This window comes from Rhipicephalus microplus, chromosome 10 (assembly GCF_043290135.1).
Source record: "Rhipicephalus microplus isolate Deutch F79 chromosome 10, USDA_Rmic, whole genome shotgun sequence".
Lineage (NCBI taxonomy): Eukaryota > Metazoa > Arthropoda > Arachnida > Ixodida > Ixodidae > Rhipicephalus > Rhipicephalus microplus.
The window spans coordinates 88,853,790-88,871,216 of NC_134709.1; the positions used below are offsets into that span (position 1 = coordinate 88,853,790).

The 17,427-nt window shown below is 45.9% G+C and overlaps 1 long non-coding RNA gene across 1 annotated transcript; it reads left to right on the forward strand.

Annotated features, from left to right (window-relative positions):
- Positions 1 to 1,827: 1,827 nt before the first annotated feature.
- On the forward strand, positions 1,828 to 7,348 carry LOC119181120 (uncharacterized). Its single transcript, XR_005111155.2, has 3 exons — positions 1,828 to 1,991; positions 4,727 to 4,851; positions 7,146 to 7,348. It is a non-coding gene; the product is annotated as an uncharacterized LOC119181120 (long non-coding RNA).
- Positions 7,349 to 17,427: the final 10,079 nt, after the last annotated feature.

Below are 17,427 nucleotides of genomic sequence, written 5' to 3' on the forward strand. Positions count from 1 at the left end.
GAGCTTCGGGCCAGAAAGCCCGGGCCATGGAAATAATGTAAATAAACCCTCTATACGAAGTTCAACCTCCTCCTGCCTCGACATCTTGATCCCGGATTTCCGATGCCGCAAACCCCAATCGAAACAACGCGAAGAAAAAGTTCAACCAGATGGTCAAACTTCTATCAGCTCTTCACTATTTGACATCCCTCATAATCACATCGTAGATTGGCACGTCAAACTTCAGATATCGTTATTATACTTCTATTCAAGGCAGAAGTTTGGGCTAGTTGGTGGGTGTTAAACATGTGGATCTCAGCAAGCGCAACTGAGCAAACAAAGAAGAGACGCGTAAATAGAACAGGAGCTATAGATCAACTGAAAGTTTACTGCGGTAAAAACTGAACACCAGGACACGCACAAACTTGCACACAGCCCACAAAGAGGGGCAGATGGCACAACGAACGCAGATACCTGCTATGTCACTTCACGAAGGCCTTTCAATACGAGCACTCTTTACGTACTTCAGGCACTTGGGACATATATCTATCTATCTATCTATCTATCTATCTATCTATCTATCTATCTATCTATCTATCTATCTATCTATCTATATATCTATCTATATGTCTATCTATCTATCTATCCGTCTATCTATCCGTCTATCTGTCCGTCTATCTGTCCGTCCGTCTGTCTGTCTGTCTGTCTGTCTGTCTGTCTGTCTGTCTGTCTGTCTGTCTGTCTGTCTGTCTGTCTGTCTGTCTATCTATCTATCTATCTATCTATCTATCTAGCTATCTATCTATCTATCTATCTATCTAAAGGTGCTGACAGTCGAATGTGTAAATGTCATGGTGTTCTCATTTCTTTAACAATTACACTGCGTGCGTGTGTAGGCAATTGAAATCACCACTGTTCTTTTCTTAGTCAGCTAAAGAGCAACGGTATGATTCATTTCGTGCAACAGAAGCGAACGCTGTGTGTAAAAGAAGCCTTACACCGCGCAAAATCATCGCAGTTCCGCCGCAGCTTTAGCCGCGCTGTATCATTTATGGTGGTGGCACAGAGGGTTGCCATACTTCCCCTGTTCCAGAAATTTTGCATAGTCTACTCGCGCAGCGCCGCCATGCGGCAGCGGCGAGTGGAGGTGGAGCGCGCGCTCGACGGCATCAAGAGAGCGAACTCTTGGCGGTCGGAGCCTTCCCCCTACCGCGCCCCGTGTGACCGAACGGACGTATAGGCGTGACGCTTGCTCAGCGTCTTATGAGATGCCTCGAGCTTTCAGTCTAAATTTTTCGCTTTTCACACGCAACATTACACGAATATCCTTGTCCGATTTGCAGCGTACCTGAGAGGTCGGCACACGTGATACTGGAGTGGCCATGCAATACACATACAGGACGATCGTCTTCGCCGGATACCTGTGACGCTGGTCAAAAACAAAAAAAAAAAAACGAACACTGTCTCCAAACCTGGGAGGCCAAGCTCGCCTCGAAGAACCTGTACAATAGACGATGTGTCGTCGCCAGGGCCAGAAGTTTCCTGGAATGAAAAGACCTCCACCTAGGGCAGAAGCGGAATATGCACCGCTATACCGTTGCGCACAATAAACGTTTATTCCTGCTACTCCTTCTTTCACACTTTTGCGGAGATTATGGTCCCCGAATTCGTGCTGTGATGAACAGAATAAGGTCGCTTGGTGTATGGATGCGCTTTTTGACACACCCGGGAGAATATCATGAGTGAACCACGTCCTCACCTTCTCATGCACGAGAAATCTCGGGGCAGTGTACAGTTTGTTTCGAATAGCCGCAGCTGCTGGCCGTCAGAACGACAGCTGCGCCATCGCCGCAGCTGTGCGCGCAAGTGCACGCCGCACGCCGGAGACCACCGAGTGCACTCCGCAATAACTCGTTGTCAGCTGCATTTTCGTCGGAAGCAAGTTGTCCTTGTTGCGAGATGGTGTTGTTCGTACTGCGGGTATTGGATTTGCGTAACTCCAGCTTGAACAGGTAAGTCAGAGCGCTTCTCAGACAGCATAGAGCTTTAGAAATTAAATCCGTCAGGATGTGGCTCCGCTCAGTCAATGTTCCCTAGCCCTGAAATTATAAAACAGTTTTATCCATTCCTGCCATGATTCGTGCTGTTCTGTTGAACAATCACACGTTAATATTTTTTCTCATTTTCATATCCGCAAGTGAACACAGCTGCAACCATTCAATAGTAGCTGTGCACTCAAGGAAAGGGAGAGCAGCCCTGTCTTGCAAATTATCAAGAAAGGACACCTAGGCCGCCAAACATATTCAATCCGTCGATTAATATACGAGATCATGAACATGCAGGTTTTCGATTGGTGTGATTGGCGTGGACTCTACATGCATTTCAAAAATGATTCAGTACTTCCCACGAGAACAGGATACCGAAAGCAGGCACTTGTGAGGAGCCCTTTGTTGCTTCATTTGCATGTCTACATTCGGCGTGAATACGCAAAAAATAAGTACACAATTTGTTGTAAAAAACAGCACACTTAGATGCAATCTGAACAGAATTACTTACCCTCAAGATCAAGGCATATAACAACTGCTACCTATGGAGCATAAACCTGAAGGATAACAAAGTGGCCTCAACATTAGTTGAGCATGATGCAGCGCGCAGCGGAAAGGAAAACGATAGGTGTAACCCTAAGGGACAAGAAGAGAGCAGAGTGTATAAGGGAACAAACGGTTGTGAGGGACATCACAGCCGAAATCAAGAAAAAGAAATGGTAATGGGAAGGGTACGTGGCGCGAAGGAAAGATAACCGCTGGTCATTAAGCGTCTTAGGCTGCATTCCAAGAGAAGGCAAGGAGGTGAAGCTGAGACAGAAACTTAGGTGGCAGATCAGATTAGAAAGTTTGCGGTAGAAAGTGGCAGCAGCGAGCACAGGACCGAGTTGACTAGCGACACATGGGAGATTTTTTCTCCGTGAGGTTAGCGTAGCGAGAATGATGATGATGATGATGTTGACATATGCCCTTTTGACATTTTTCATTTTTATGGCCTGGTGAGTGGTGAACGAATAAAAAATATAATTATGACTTATTAACTAAGCCTCATTCAAGAAAAATTGTGGCTACTCCAATCTAATGAAAAATATGCGCTATGTTTGCTTCGCGTAATTACAACCCTTCTTTTCTTTAATCATGCTGCATACAAATTGAGACACCCTGTATATACCCTCAGCGTTAAAGAGGTAGGACAGAACTAGGAAAACAAACACGGGCCAACACTGCAGACCTTCGTGCGTCCTTCTGGTGCACACAACTGTTGTGGGTTTCTGGCTTAAATGTCTTTCTCTGCCCTCTATTAACTCTAGAAGACTTAATGAGATCAGCAATGCGGGTGGGTTTGTTTTAGCTTGTGGTGAAGATGGGCGAAGAGAAAGTGAAGTCGAAAAAATACAAGCGAGGATGAACTGGGGAAGCAAATAAATGTAGAACCCGAGCGATGGTAACCAATTGGGTTTTTCGTCCGAAAAAGAAAAAAGAAACATACGTATATATAATTGAGGTAGCCCAAATACCTAAATTTACCTGACATTGCGTCAGGTAAATATATGTAAATATCTGTGACCATATTTCTGATGCCACGTTTGCCAGAACATGAATAGACAAAAAATGAAGTTTAGGGGACAATACTTACACGTTTAAACTGTAATGTACAGTAATCATGACCAAAAATTTTAATGATTTGAATGGCTGAAAAGTTTATTTGCTGCAGGTGGAAACTGAGACTAAAACCGTCATGTAATGCGCAATGTTTAACATTTGGGTTATCTCATATATTCACGCTTATCTGTTTTGTGACCAATGAATCTACTTGACAGCCAGTGCGCGTGCGGGTAATTTTTTGTTTGTTTGTTTGTTTGTTTGTTTGCTCAGTTCTCGCCACATTCCTGCTCTTCGGCAGTTTGAGGCACTCACCTTCACAACGAGTTCCAGAAGACGTGCTATGAGATCACATTTAACGCGACAGCGTTAAACAGCTCGTTTCGCAGATATTCCGACGGCGGCGGCGTTGGTTGTGAGCGAAAAATCATCCTTTTATGTGTGACCAGAAAATTGAAAACGATGCAAATAATATAAATGCAATAAAATCCTGGGCCACAGTTGGAATCGCACGCGGGTTCATTGGGTCCGAGTTGGAATAGAACCTGGGTCGTTGGCGTGGCAAGCAGATATTCTACCACATGTCCGCGAGACTGCTTGGGAACTTGGTGAAACTAACTTCCTCTGCTTAAAAATGCATTGAATGTAACTTTCATGCTTCGATACCATATGCGTCCTGTATACGTTTTTCACAATACAACCAGGAGTATTGCAGCAATAATGCGTGTTACAAGCGCCCATTGACCAGTGGGTGTCCGAACATGTGATTATAACAATGACTTCGTGGCTTAAAGCCGGTCACCCACTACAAAAGGCACACACGCTAATGCGCCTATTCTTTTAAGGCCGCTTAGTGGGCGCATAGCAAGTTCAGAAATGTTTCATGCACTAAGTGTTTGAAGTACGCACTGGGAACAGGACAGCGCTATCGCGTTAAGCTTTAAGGTTCTCTAACTTTTTTTCATCTATGCGCGAATGTGGATGCTAAACTTGTTTCGTTGCACGACTGCTTGTACGATCGATGTCTCTCAAATGTGCAGACATTCTTCGGGATTGCTGCCATGACGGTAATGATGTGGGTGATGCTTTTGCTCGCGCAGGCGGCTGTGGCCATTGTGTGTCCACCACACGTCTGCGAAAGCACCAAGTGCCCGCGGCCGCTTGTGAAGACCTGTCATGGACGGCTGAGCACTCAAAAGAGTTTCTGCGGGTGTTGCAAAGTCAGGTGAACATTTTTTTTTTCTGGCAGGATCAGAGGACACTATAGGAAAGAGAGGATTATGCTAGGGGGGCATTCACAGGGAAAGGGGAAATGTCACTTCTCTTTTAAATCTATAAACGCCAAATTGGGAGGCCTAAATTTTGTAATTTTCAGAATGCTTCGTTAAAAGCTAATGGTGTGCACTGATAATAAAGTTTCTGCAACAAGTCGTGTTAATACACAAGCTGCCATGAGGCAATATCTGCGTTCTATATTTAACTTGCAGCTAGAACTCCGTTCTATTTAAAAATAATATATAGCCAATTAGAGAGTGACACTATAAGGGTGATCGATAAATGTCTTCGGTAAGCTCTACACATAACAATGTGGTGTTAACGAAAGATAAGTGATGTCACGCCTAACAAAAAAAAAATTTCACTGCTGCGCACTGGTGGCCTGTTGAAACACCGAAACTGGTGGCCTTGCCCTGCTACCTCAACTCATCCTCATCCTCTCTACGAAACCCCCTTGCTAAGCTAAAGTGTAAAAGGCTATGCTATGCACTGCCCTCTCTTCTCCTCTTAAACATCACTTCCCTTTCCCAACTCTTTGGTGTACTATACTTGATATCACTGCACTATATCCTTTCTCTGTTTCTGTGACTTACTCTCTTTTTTGTCTCTCATTCTTGCTGTCCTTTTCTCTGTATTTCGTTGTCCCGTTCTCTCGTCCTTACCAATGTAATCACGTGGTTCCCATCAATGCTTGTTCGCCTGCTATGCATTGATGACCGGGTGGTTATACGGACTGAACGATTTGAAGTGCCACCCAAATCCCGCTTCTAGAAGAAGTTTTATTTCGTTTCATCTATTTCGTTTCCAGCTATCTACTTCTCGCCACTCCTGTTGCTCTTTTCTTCCCCCTTTTCACTTCACCAAGCAGATCATTCGTTTAACTTCCTTTCTTCATCCCGGCTCTTTGCTTCAGCACTCGTTGTACGAGGTTCACTCTCTCCCATCTCAGGGACCAACTACATTATCCGCCACTCTCTTCCTCTCCCCTCTCCCAATGCATTCTCTTTCTCTGGCACCTGCTGTGCACTTTAGTTAGACTTGCCCTATTCTTTATGCCACATACCCACCCGAGTTTCTGCGCACGAGTTGCATGGTGCAGCGGCCTAAACAGTTTATCTGTTATAAAAAAGCATCATTGCGCTAAAAAAGAAACGTGTATTAATTCACCTTCCGTGGAAACATGAACCTTCATTTTTAATCTGGAGAAGAAATATCGTTTGCACGACAACTATTTTTTTCAGACCAGCAACTGATTATGACAATCGTTTGTTTTTATACGTTTTTTTTTCTGGCTTGTGTTTTTGTCCTACTGTAATAGTTGTGTTTTTATTGTACTGGTAATGGTAATTTAGGTGCTTGATTTTGCAAAAGCTGAAGCAGAAAGGATAAAAAATTGTCATTTCTTACACAAGGCCTAGTTCATGTTACAGCAGGCGGAGCACATTGAAGATTTGATGTACAATAAAAAATATCAGAACAATGACAAGTTATTGAACGAGAAATATAGCGGCCTGTTGATGAAACAAAATTACTTGCTTTCGTCAAGTAAGCCACAGCACAAGCTTTTGCTGCCATGTCAAGAACGAGAGGATCGTCCCAGTAGTACTTTCTTATACATGAGAGGCCGTACGTTATATTTTTCTTCCTTGCTCATTTTGTTTTCAAAGTGTGAATCTCAAATGATTTGGATTTACGTATATTGTTGTGTTAAGTTAAATCTCTATCCTCCTATTGTCTCGAAACAGTGTAAGTAAATAAGTAAATATATGCATAAATAATTCAGGTCGCCTCTTATGGTCCACTCTCAATACAAAATAGTATACATTCTTTCAAATTACGTCGCTCCTATGGCGTGATAAAGGCAAAGTATTTCTCGGATACTTTTGTAGACCTAGTAGGAAATTATTCAAACTTTCGCACCGCAAGTAACACGGGAATGGGTGATATCGGATAAAAACGCTTGAAGTCGCTTCTTACACCCAGTGAATGTTCTGTCACCTCCTTCTCAGCTCTCTGAAGCTTGGTCTCATGGATAATCGAGATCTCTATAATAAGAAGGTGTAATGTTTATTGCTGACATTCACCATTCAACCATATTCATCATCATTAGAGGTGATACTTAGTGCGTTATTCGTTTAAAAATGAAATTTACTGTTCGTTATTGAGAGAAAGAAATTTTCGAAAGCTATCTTTTACGAAAACGTTTATTGTGTTATTGAAATCGCTGCTTGCTTTTCACTTCAGGGTTCGGAGAACCATGCACGTATTCGCCCCTTCTCGGTGTGCCCTCGGCGTCTCAGTGCACGAGGGGTCTCATCTGCGATCCTCGTGCGAGCGTGTGCATCCCAGCGCTGTGGTACATCGCCAATCACCTCGATGGCCGTAACATAAGGACCACTTCTCGCAGGTTGAGTTAATAAATGCTCATTTTCAGAAATGCCCCACAACTACCAAAGTATTTTACTTTTTTTCAATCGTTTCTAGCGTTTTCCTCGGAGAGAGAGAAAGAAAGAACTCTTAAATTTGTATTCGGCAGTTTCCCGGGGTGTGGGGACCTTGCCTAAATGGTGACCAGGAGCCATGACACTTGAACGTAAACTTCGACCTCGTCATTAAAAAAAGTGATTTCACTCTTTTTCATGGTATTCTGGCTCTTCACAGGTACGGCTCTCTTTGATAGGCACGTCAACTCTCTTTGGAGGTCATTCTGAGAGCCTTCTGATCGAAAAGAAAGTTAACGTGACGTTGCAAATCAGACTACCCGGAAGGAGTTACACATACTTTTTTTTTCTTTCAGTGTTGCATGGCTGTGAGTTGGTGCCATGGGGCCCTGCTGCGTATAGCATGCTCTCCCACTGTCTGCTATAGTAAATTTTTTGGCCCTGTCAGACATCGGTAGTCAATGCCGAATAATGTGATTTAGGTCCGCCATTTTTGACAAAATTTAGTTTCCCGGATATTTTTCTGGGCCATAGCAGTTCTACACCATCTGTGTTGGACATCATCTGCTGCCATCTCTGTCCCATTGGTGCACTCGCTTATGCTAGGGTGTCTCGGTGTGCATGCCTATGGCCTATGCCAGAGTGCCTCGATGCGCTCGTTCCTCCGCTTTGTGCAAAGTGGAGACAAGTGCTTGTATGGTAAGAGTACTTTGTTTTTGAAAGCTTGCCAATTTAAGTCCTGCAGGCAGAAATATGGGCTGCGCGGAAACGTTCACAGTCTACAAATCGGCACAACCATCGACGGTGAGCACGAGGCAACGAGGCACAACAACGTTTTTCTTAAGTGCGTTACTGAAGTTCGCCTCGGCTAAACCGTAGTAAGAACCCGCACAGGAACGTGAAGAGCTTACGCGCACAAACATTGCGGTATGCAGGGCCAACCAAACGTCCTGAGACACGAAAAACACGTCCATGCTGTCATCAACGGTATCATCCGTCAATGGAGAGGGCAACACGGTACGAAAGAAAAAATCCCACCACTACCACAATACAGAGGGGCACCACATTCGTGCAAAAAATCTATGCCTAGAATGACGTCGTGGGTCGCACGTGCAAGCACCGTTAGTTAAGCTCTAAACGTTTGATTTCCTACAGAAAGTAAAACAGAACAAACACCAACCACGCTCAACATTTCTCTCCATACGCCGCGGAAGTAACACTCCGATTCGAAGCAAACATTACTTTCGTCCCAAGGCGATTTTCAAAAGACATGCTCCTTATGTAAACGGCATCACCGGTATCAACTAATGCAACAGTACTCGCATTGTCTACATAAACACTCACTTTGTGCTCAATCATTACAATACAAGGGGGTCCTGCGGAAGATGATTTTGTGGCCTCGCCCCCATCGGTCACACCAGTTAGTTTCCCAGTGGTGGTAGCGTCCTCGAGCGGCGACGCGGGGACGGGAATCGATGTTGCCGTGCGGGTGGTGAGGTAACGCTGCAGTCGGAGCAAGGCGAGTCAGCACGTGCTGCGTGTTGCCGTTGAAAAAAGCCCTGAAATGGTCGAGACTCGCCAGCAGGTACATAGAGCGTGTACACGTTGAATAGTGGAGCTCGCTGCTGGCGACGGTAGCAGTACCTAGCGAAGTGTCCAGGTAGCCCACAGTTGTAGCAAGTATGCGTGTCGCACCGAGTCGTCCCCGGCGAAGTAGACCTCGTTGGTTCATAAAAGCCTGGCGATGGCAGCTGATTAGTAAATCGCCGTGATGCAGCTTGCCTGCGTTCCTGGTTTTTGAGTGGCCGTTCACACCTTCGTTCGAACCGATCGGTGTAATTCGGGCGAGGCTCAAAGTAGCTCTGACGCATCCGAGGTACCGGTGGTTCACGGGGCCTTTGGTCGAATGCACACTGATGGCAGATGCCGGTGGTGTCCACAGCTTGATGTTGAGCAAGTTCTTCTTTGACCACTCGCCTTATAATTGACGAGGTGACGTCCTGTGATAGAAGGTTGACACTTTCAATCGTGGGCACATTGTCAAGACGTCAAAATTTCGGTAGGATACTCCTTCTCTTTAGCGCTTCAAGCGCTACGCAGTCTTTCCTTAGGTCGGAAGGTGTGTGTAGGTTTTGCTTAGTGATAAGAAAGTTGTACACGTCTGCCGTGGTTCACTTGAGCAGATGACCTACCTTATCTTCGTCAGACATGGTCACACTCTCGATTCCACAAAGCTTCAAGGCGACCTCGACGTAGGTGGTGCATGTTTCACCAGGTAACTGAGCTCTGCGTGAAAGCGTTTGCTCCGCCAGCTTGGCCTTAGCAGTCGAGTCACCAAAACACCTCGTCAGCCCGTCCACAAAAATTTCCCATGTGGTCAATGCACTCTCGTGGTTTTCGAACCAAAGAGACATGGTGCCGACGAGAAAAACACCACATTCTCGAGCTGCTTAGCAGTGCTCCAGCGGTTGCTGCGACTCAGTCTTCGGTAGTGCTCGAGCCAATGCTCAACATCGTCATCCGGCTGTCCCGAAAAGGTCGTTGGTCGACGTTCCGGTGTGCCGCAGCCAGCTTGTCCTGGCGGGTGAGCATGTTGCTCATCAGCGGCGAGGTTGTAATGGCCTGCTCCTACGTCCTCCATGTCTGGTAGCTGCGGTGGCAAGCCTGCCAAGCATCTACTGCGTCGCAAAATCAGTAGAGCTGGGTCGTCCAGATAGATGTACCCGGCACCTTCCACCAAACTGTTACGAGTGATTGTGTTTATTTACAGATGAGGTGAAATGGCGTTAAGAAAGAGCAGCGTACTTCTGAGACAGGTATAGTCCGATTCACCCAATTACACAGTCCAAGCGCCACTCCACTATTCTTCTTCCGCGACCGGTGCGCTAGTGCCTCTTCGTTGCAATATCATGGACCTAAAGACCTCGTCATCAGCAGCACTCACATCGTGGATATGCAAACACTTTATAGAGCAGCTAATTTTGCGCTGGTATTAATGACCGTGTACAGTACACACGAAAGCGTTCGTTGAGGCAGGTAATTCTGGGAAAATATTTCCTCCAATAACAAAAAAAACCTATTTCCTGTAGTTCCCCAAGAAAACACAACTCGGATTGAATAGTTGCAGTAGACGCGACCATATTCATAATCACACCTTCATGCATAAAAAAGAACGAGAAAGTGAAAGGAGATGCCCGAGACAGTGAAAGTATGATTTTCAAGCACACCCTGAAAACAACACCAAATTTGCGAGAACGGTTCAAACGCGATCAATCAACGTTGGATCGTTTTAAGAAGCAATGTTGCACGCTCCAACAAGAAGTCGAAGCCATGCACGTAACGTGTAATAGTCTAATCTGTGATTTTGTGACTTGTATTATACACGCTCCTGTAAAAGCCGTCCCCAAAGTAACGACGTAACAAACGATCGGCATAGGAAACAGCAACGAATTTGCGATACTCACGCTGTATACACAAGGGGCATTCGTCGGCTGCCACTTGTCACTCTTTATTTTCACTGTCAGTAAAAGTCTTGTTTTAGGATCGCTTGGGGAAGAAATCACCTTTCATCCATTCCCGAATTGGTTCGTTCCCTGTGGGGCGCAGCATGCAGTCATCTCGCTGGACTCGTCATGAATCAGATGGGCGACAAGGCGGCAGGTGCCGCTCGCACGTTTAAACGAGGCGCTGCGTGGGCCGAAACATGGCGGATGCGCGCCGCGAAGCGGGCGACCCCATGGCAGGGCTAGACTGCACCTGCGTGCTACTTTCCTCAAGGCCTTCTATGTTCTCACCCGTCGCGAGAGTTTCTGAATATGTTTCGCAACCCGTCGGTGGTAGGGGCGCAGCGACCCTGACCTTGCATCTTCTGTGCCCCGCACACGGCACAAGGGGGATTGTCTATGTGAAACCGTGGAATAAGGGTTCTCGACGAACAGGGGGAGGGTGGATAATAAATAAATTGAGGACTGAGGTGGGATCGTTTACTAAAAGAAAACTAATATACCAGATGGCTTGCCGCTTAATGTAGGTATGTATGGGCTCGTCGATAATACAATCTGAAACTCAGTGAAGATGCGGAAGAATCGACGATTGAGAGGCATAATTCAGAAGGCATAAAGCACTGGCAACGATCACAGAGAACAATGCCGCGCTTGTTCTACAATCAGAGAGCACTAAACAGCTTTGGCCCTTGGTCTCGTCGGACAACAACGTCACAATTGAGAGAGGTCGCTCACAGAATAACGAGCACGCCTTCCCTTTTCTAGCCTATTTTCTATTGCCTATTTTTTTCCGCACGCATTTAGAGTTATTTCATGGCTAATAGCTGCTGTCTGCAGCCTGAAAACTCTTTTAAACACGTACGTGTGTTGTATATCTAATTGCTAAAAAACTGCGTATAAGGAGAAAGAAAGTAAAAAAAAAAAGAGAGGGCTCTTGCTGCTGAATAACGTCTTCGCACGGCACGCACAGAGAGTGGTAGTATGCATTCTCAAGATGTTAACACCACCAGAAAATATTGATTCCGGAGACCCCAAGCCCTCTTTCATTCCTTTGTGCGGCAAGCCACGTCCGTGAAGAATGCAAACGAAGTACGCAGCTGCTTACGCTCGAAAGCCGCTTGCCCCAAAACTAAAACTGTAGTGCAAATGAGTCCTGCGCTATCTTGCTACTTCCTAGAACAAGATGTTTAGAAATAGAAATGGAGAACATTACAACTTTTCGGCAAGTAAGCAGTTGTTTTTCTGAGAAATCTGTATAAATTTTGTTGTGGCTTATTGCTACAAGCAGGTTGTTTTGAATTGCCTTTTATCTCTAGTGGGACTTGCTCTATTCCAGTATTTACACACCACGGTTGCATTTCATTCGGTGCTTTGTCAGTGTTCAGTATTTTTTTTTTTTTGAGTCGAGTAAGCAGTCGCACAACTTTCAGTTCACGCATTACGCACATGGATATATAATAGGTCCGCGAAGGTGTATTGCTGTGTTCCGTCATGGCCACTCGATCATTGTGGTTCCGTATTGGTAGTCCAGTTCGGGGAAAATACTCGGTGTTCTTTCTCACTAATTCCCAAACAATACTGAGCTGTGCGTCAAGTGACAAAAGAATATTGCGAGAGACAACCTCATTATCAACGACAAGTCTCCATCGACAGTCGTATGCCGCAGACACTTGCACGAAGAAGACTATGTGCCGGCGTTCCACATCAGAAAACTTATTCCTGACTGCGCGCCCGCCTACTCTTTTGGAGAACTATCTTTCGTACACGATTTCAAGTGCACGAAAGCCTCACAACGATCCTACTTCACGAGTTTGGCCCCTACGTCAAACATCAAGAAAGCGAAAAGCGGAGACCAACGAAACAAATCTGGATGTTTCAACTTCACAAGACGCTTTCACTGAACAAGAAGCAGCAAGTGTTTGCACGCAAACAATAAACGGGAACGCTCATCGGGTGGGTCGATACCAGACTATGATAGGCCGATTGCGCTCCCAAGTGTCGCATTATCATTCAAATGCGAGAACGTGCAGCGATTGCTGAAAGAAGAAAAAAATGCGTCCCAATATTATCGCGAAAGCAAGCACCACGCCTGCGTTAGGAAAATCACAGCAGATGCATGGAAAGGAGAGAAAAAGGCCGTGTTTATGTTGCAAAAATAGAATGGGACGGAAAAAAATTGGCCCCGTATCTGCATGTAATCTTCAAACGTCGTCGAAAGACGATAATCTTGCGTGTGGAGAGAGTGAACAAAACATTTATTTGATGTTCTGCGCAAGAAAATCGGTGAATGGTATACCGGAGGCGCTGCGTTAGAGTGCCTCGAGCGTGCAGTGGAGGTGAACGAGCGCATCAAGTCACGCCACACGTGAGACATGAGCGCCATCTGGCAGTTTTTCTTTTTTAAAAACAAAGCGCGTGGCCCTGATACGGGTGTCCACGCCCGTCTCAGAAGTGATAAGGTGTAGAACGCAAGGCGACGGGTAGGGGCCACCATTGTGTCTTCTTTGCAAAGTATTAGAAACACTCGCCTTTCCGTGCAAGCGTCGCATGGTTAGCGGAGCGTGATAAGCGCTACGATCCTTAGAAGTACTAATGTACGCGTTTTCTAGTAAAAGACGAATATGCAGAATATATAAGTGTTGTTATGACGCCTCAGATATCCGCAATAACTGCTTTTTAATTGACAATCGCACACGTATGAACGCTGATTCTTGAGCAACATTGGTGGGCGCTGCGGATGGGGTCGGCCGTTCGGGGTATCGGCTGGTGCTCTTTAGAGCACCCGATTCTCGGTAACGGTGGGCAAACAGACAAATGTACAAACAGACAGACAGCCATGCAGACAGACCAAATATTTTTGCGTCGATGGTCCGCAAGAAAAACTATCGTCTTTAAAAGCATTCAGCGTACCCAGACAATTTTGAAAGGGTTGTGTGGCGTGCCACTTTCTGTCACAAAGGCTGTGATCATGAGTGCACTGCGGGGCTTGTGGCACTGTCAGCAAAGTGCACTCTTCAGAGGTGTATAGGTTGAAGCCCAGTATCATCAGGTATGAGCAATGCCATAAACCATTTGTGCGTCTTCAATGATTAGGCAACTTGTTTTAACACGCGTGGTGAGTGGAGAAGCGCGCCCGAACTCATGTGTCCACGCGCGGTACGGAGCGATGGAAGACGGCAAGGTTGCAGCGCCCCCCTCAATGGAGTGGCGAGAGGCATGTACTACACCCGTGGCGAAGGCCGTAAGAAGGAAACGCGCAGGTGCAGTCTAGCCCGGCCGTGGCGACCCTTTCAAAGAATGGCCGCACTTCACGCGAGGGCGCACGCATCAAGCCCTCTAGCATTGATGCAAATAACGAGAGCCCCCAGCAGTCGCGGTGCGAAGAAGCGCGTTTGCAATTTGCAAGTTTGCAAGTTTTCCCTGGATAATCAAGCGTAGACGGTAAATCTCTCAAAACTCAGATCATATAGCACTTCTAGAAAACCTAAGCAAACAAGTAGACTGCAGAGAATATGTTGCAGTGAACTTCAATTTTGTTGCCAGAGCAGTTAAACATCAAGCAATGGGAGTGTGTGGAAACGCCGGAAAAATCGCAGCATGTCCACGAAGAGACCTTGTGGAGCCCCGCTTTACGACCAAGCATGGGTCGAGGCAAGCCCTTGACGTCCCCTCATGAGAGGCCTAAACCCGGCTTCCTAGACCTGGTGGTTTTAGGGGCGAAGCTCCTTATGGCGTGGCTTGTGCATCCCTCGTAGTACGTAACCACCAATGGCACATACCCGAAATAGGTATAACATTTGACCTCCAAGGTGGTGCCGGTGAGAGATTTCTTCGGTGCGTTGTTTAACAATAAAAAATAGTGCTCAATGTACATGCCAATGGCTGCTAATGGGGAATGAGAGACAGGAGCATTTGGCTTTTAGTCAACGCGCACGCTGCGATCCCCATTAGCAGCCATTGGTATGTACATTGAACACTATCGGACAAGAAAGGGTTGCTACATTATACTCGCTGGGTGTAACCTACTTAGTTTCAGAAAGGTTTAGCGAGCGTTGAGCCGCAGGGCCATGAATACAATGAACTAGTATATACCATGAATGAATTCGAGGTGGTTAAAGGGGGGAAGCAGATACGAAGCGCAAGCCGTAAGAAATAAAAGCTGAATCCTCCTGTCTCTCATTTCACATTAGCAGCCACTGGCATGTACATTGAGCACTATCTGACAGGAAAAGGTTGCTACGTTATACTCGCTGGACGTAACCTCCTTGGCTTTACAAAGGTTTAGCGAGCATTGGGCCGCAGTGCCATGAATACAGTGAACTAGTATATACCATGAACTCAAGGTGGTTGAAGGTGGGAAGTACGCCCGAAGCGCAAGCCGTAAGAAAGTGTGCGTGTGCCACCTCTCCTTTAGTCCTTGAAATGTCCACTGAATGGCGGTGCTTCTATATGGGGAATATATGATAAAAAGATGCGAGATGGTGGGACTTTGTTGAATAGATGGACGAACGGACACACAGACAGATGCATGGATGGACGCATGAACGGACGCAGGGGCGGATGCATGAACGAACGCAGGGACGGGCGCACGAACAGACGCATGGACGGTCACACAGACGGACGCATGGACGGACGAATGCCTCGCCCCACTCTCCATCATTCACTCCGTGGATAGCTGCCATTTTTTGTAATAATGTTTATTCCACCTCCATGAAGGGAATGATGATGATTGGGGCGAAACGCTGGAGGGTTTCATCGCTAAACCATGAAACATCCACGAATATCACCCACTGCATCATCAAAGAAATAAGAAACACTGTATATCTTAATACAAGAAAGTTTATTATTCGTAAGTGGTAGCTATACGTCACTTCCGTTCCTCCTTCATTATAACGGCTTTGTGGTCGGCGAAGTGGTGGAACGATGATGGGTTGTAGTGAAATGTTTGCAAGGACGAAGTAGGGGGCAGTTTGCAATGGTGGAACAATGTGCAGTCACGTACAAACAAGAAATGCGCACAAAGGGGCAATCTATGGTTCTTTAATGCGCACCTAAATAGAAGTACATGACCATGTTGCATTTCATACTGAATACTTCTCAACAGTATTTTCTTTATGGTCGGTGAAGTGGTGGATTGTTTATATGGGGCGTAGTGGAATCTTTGCAAGGACGAAGCAGTGGGATGTTGACAAAGGTTGAACTGTAGGCAGGTGGTCACGTACACACACACACACACTCACACACACACATACACACACACACACACACACAAACACACACACACACATATATATATATATATAGCATAGATAGACCCACACCTTTAGGAGCTTCCCCCTGAAAAATTGCTTTGTTTTTCTAGACAAAGGCATTCATTGTGGTTAAACTAAGCAAGGTATATTAATGGTGAGTACATGGCATAAAGTTCTGAAATTCAGCTTTCGATTGAAGTCGTTCTAAACTTTTTGCAATCAGCATAACATTGTCACTCCTACACGTACCACCCTCTTGTCGCGTCAAATTCTTCTGTTCTATGCACGGCCATCTGAATTTCCTTCTTCAAACAATCTGTATTGCCGCAGAGAAGACAACGAGGAGTTTTTCACTCGAATCATAGTTTTTACGCTCAGAACATTTCAATACAGACAACTTTTGTGTATTTGTAATTCTGATCGCAAATTTTCTTGTTCTTGTCCTTTCGCAATGTGATTGGCCTCCAGAACAGTCCGCCGGTATAACAGCGTTGCAAGCCCTGAATTGAGAAGAAGAAGAAAAAGAAGACGATGTTCGACTAATAATAGGGCCAAAGACGTCTCAGTTTTCTTTTGTTTTGGCCACATCAATGGCGACGTCTAAGAGCAACAGCGAGCGGTCATCTGCATCAAACCATCGTGAAGACTCTCGACGTTCCGTCGACTTCAGGCAGAGTACAATGGAAGACCGTTCATCTGTGGCCAGGCATCTCGTTTTGCGCGACGCATCGTCCGGCTGCCCTCCAACCCTTTTCATATGCCCCGTCATCGCAGCTGCTGTCACTGGCGCCGCAATCTTCCTCCAGTTCTTCAAAACGTCAACAGACAAGCTACCCAAAGACTCTGTAACTGAATCCTACATTAGAAGCATGGACGTGATGCTCCAAATGCTCTGGCTAACGGGCAACAGCACGCTCGATCCCTGCAAGGACTTTTATCGGTATGTCTGCTACAATTACATCGCCGTACACAAAGAAAAAGGTTTCTTCAATACCACACAGTCACCTCACCTAGTCTTGCAAGGCATGTCCAATAACGAAGCTGGACGAGCTCTGTTTGCGTACTATAGAAGTTGCATTTTCAGTCAGGGGAGTCCCATAGACGCTGTAAGGAACGCCGTCAGAGCTCTGCTGCAAATGCTGTACGTGTCATCATTAGACTCTACATCACTTCGAATGCTCGTTTTAATTATGAAGCTCAACCTCGTATACGGAATTCACATGGATCCCCTAGTTTACCTGAGTTTTCAGGGAAGACGACCCGCCCTCGTAAATTATGTAATCGATTCTGAAGAAATGTTTAACTCAATGAGCGCAGACGGGCCACAATA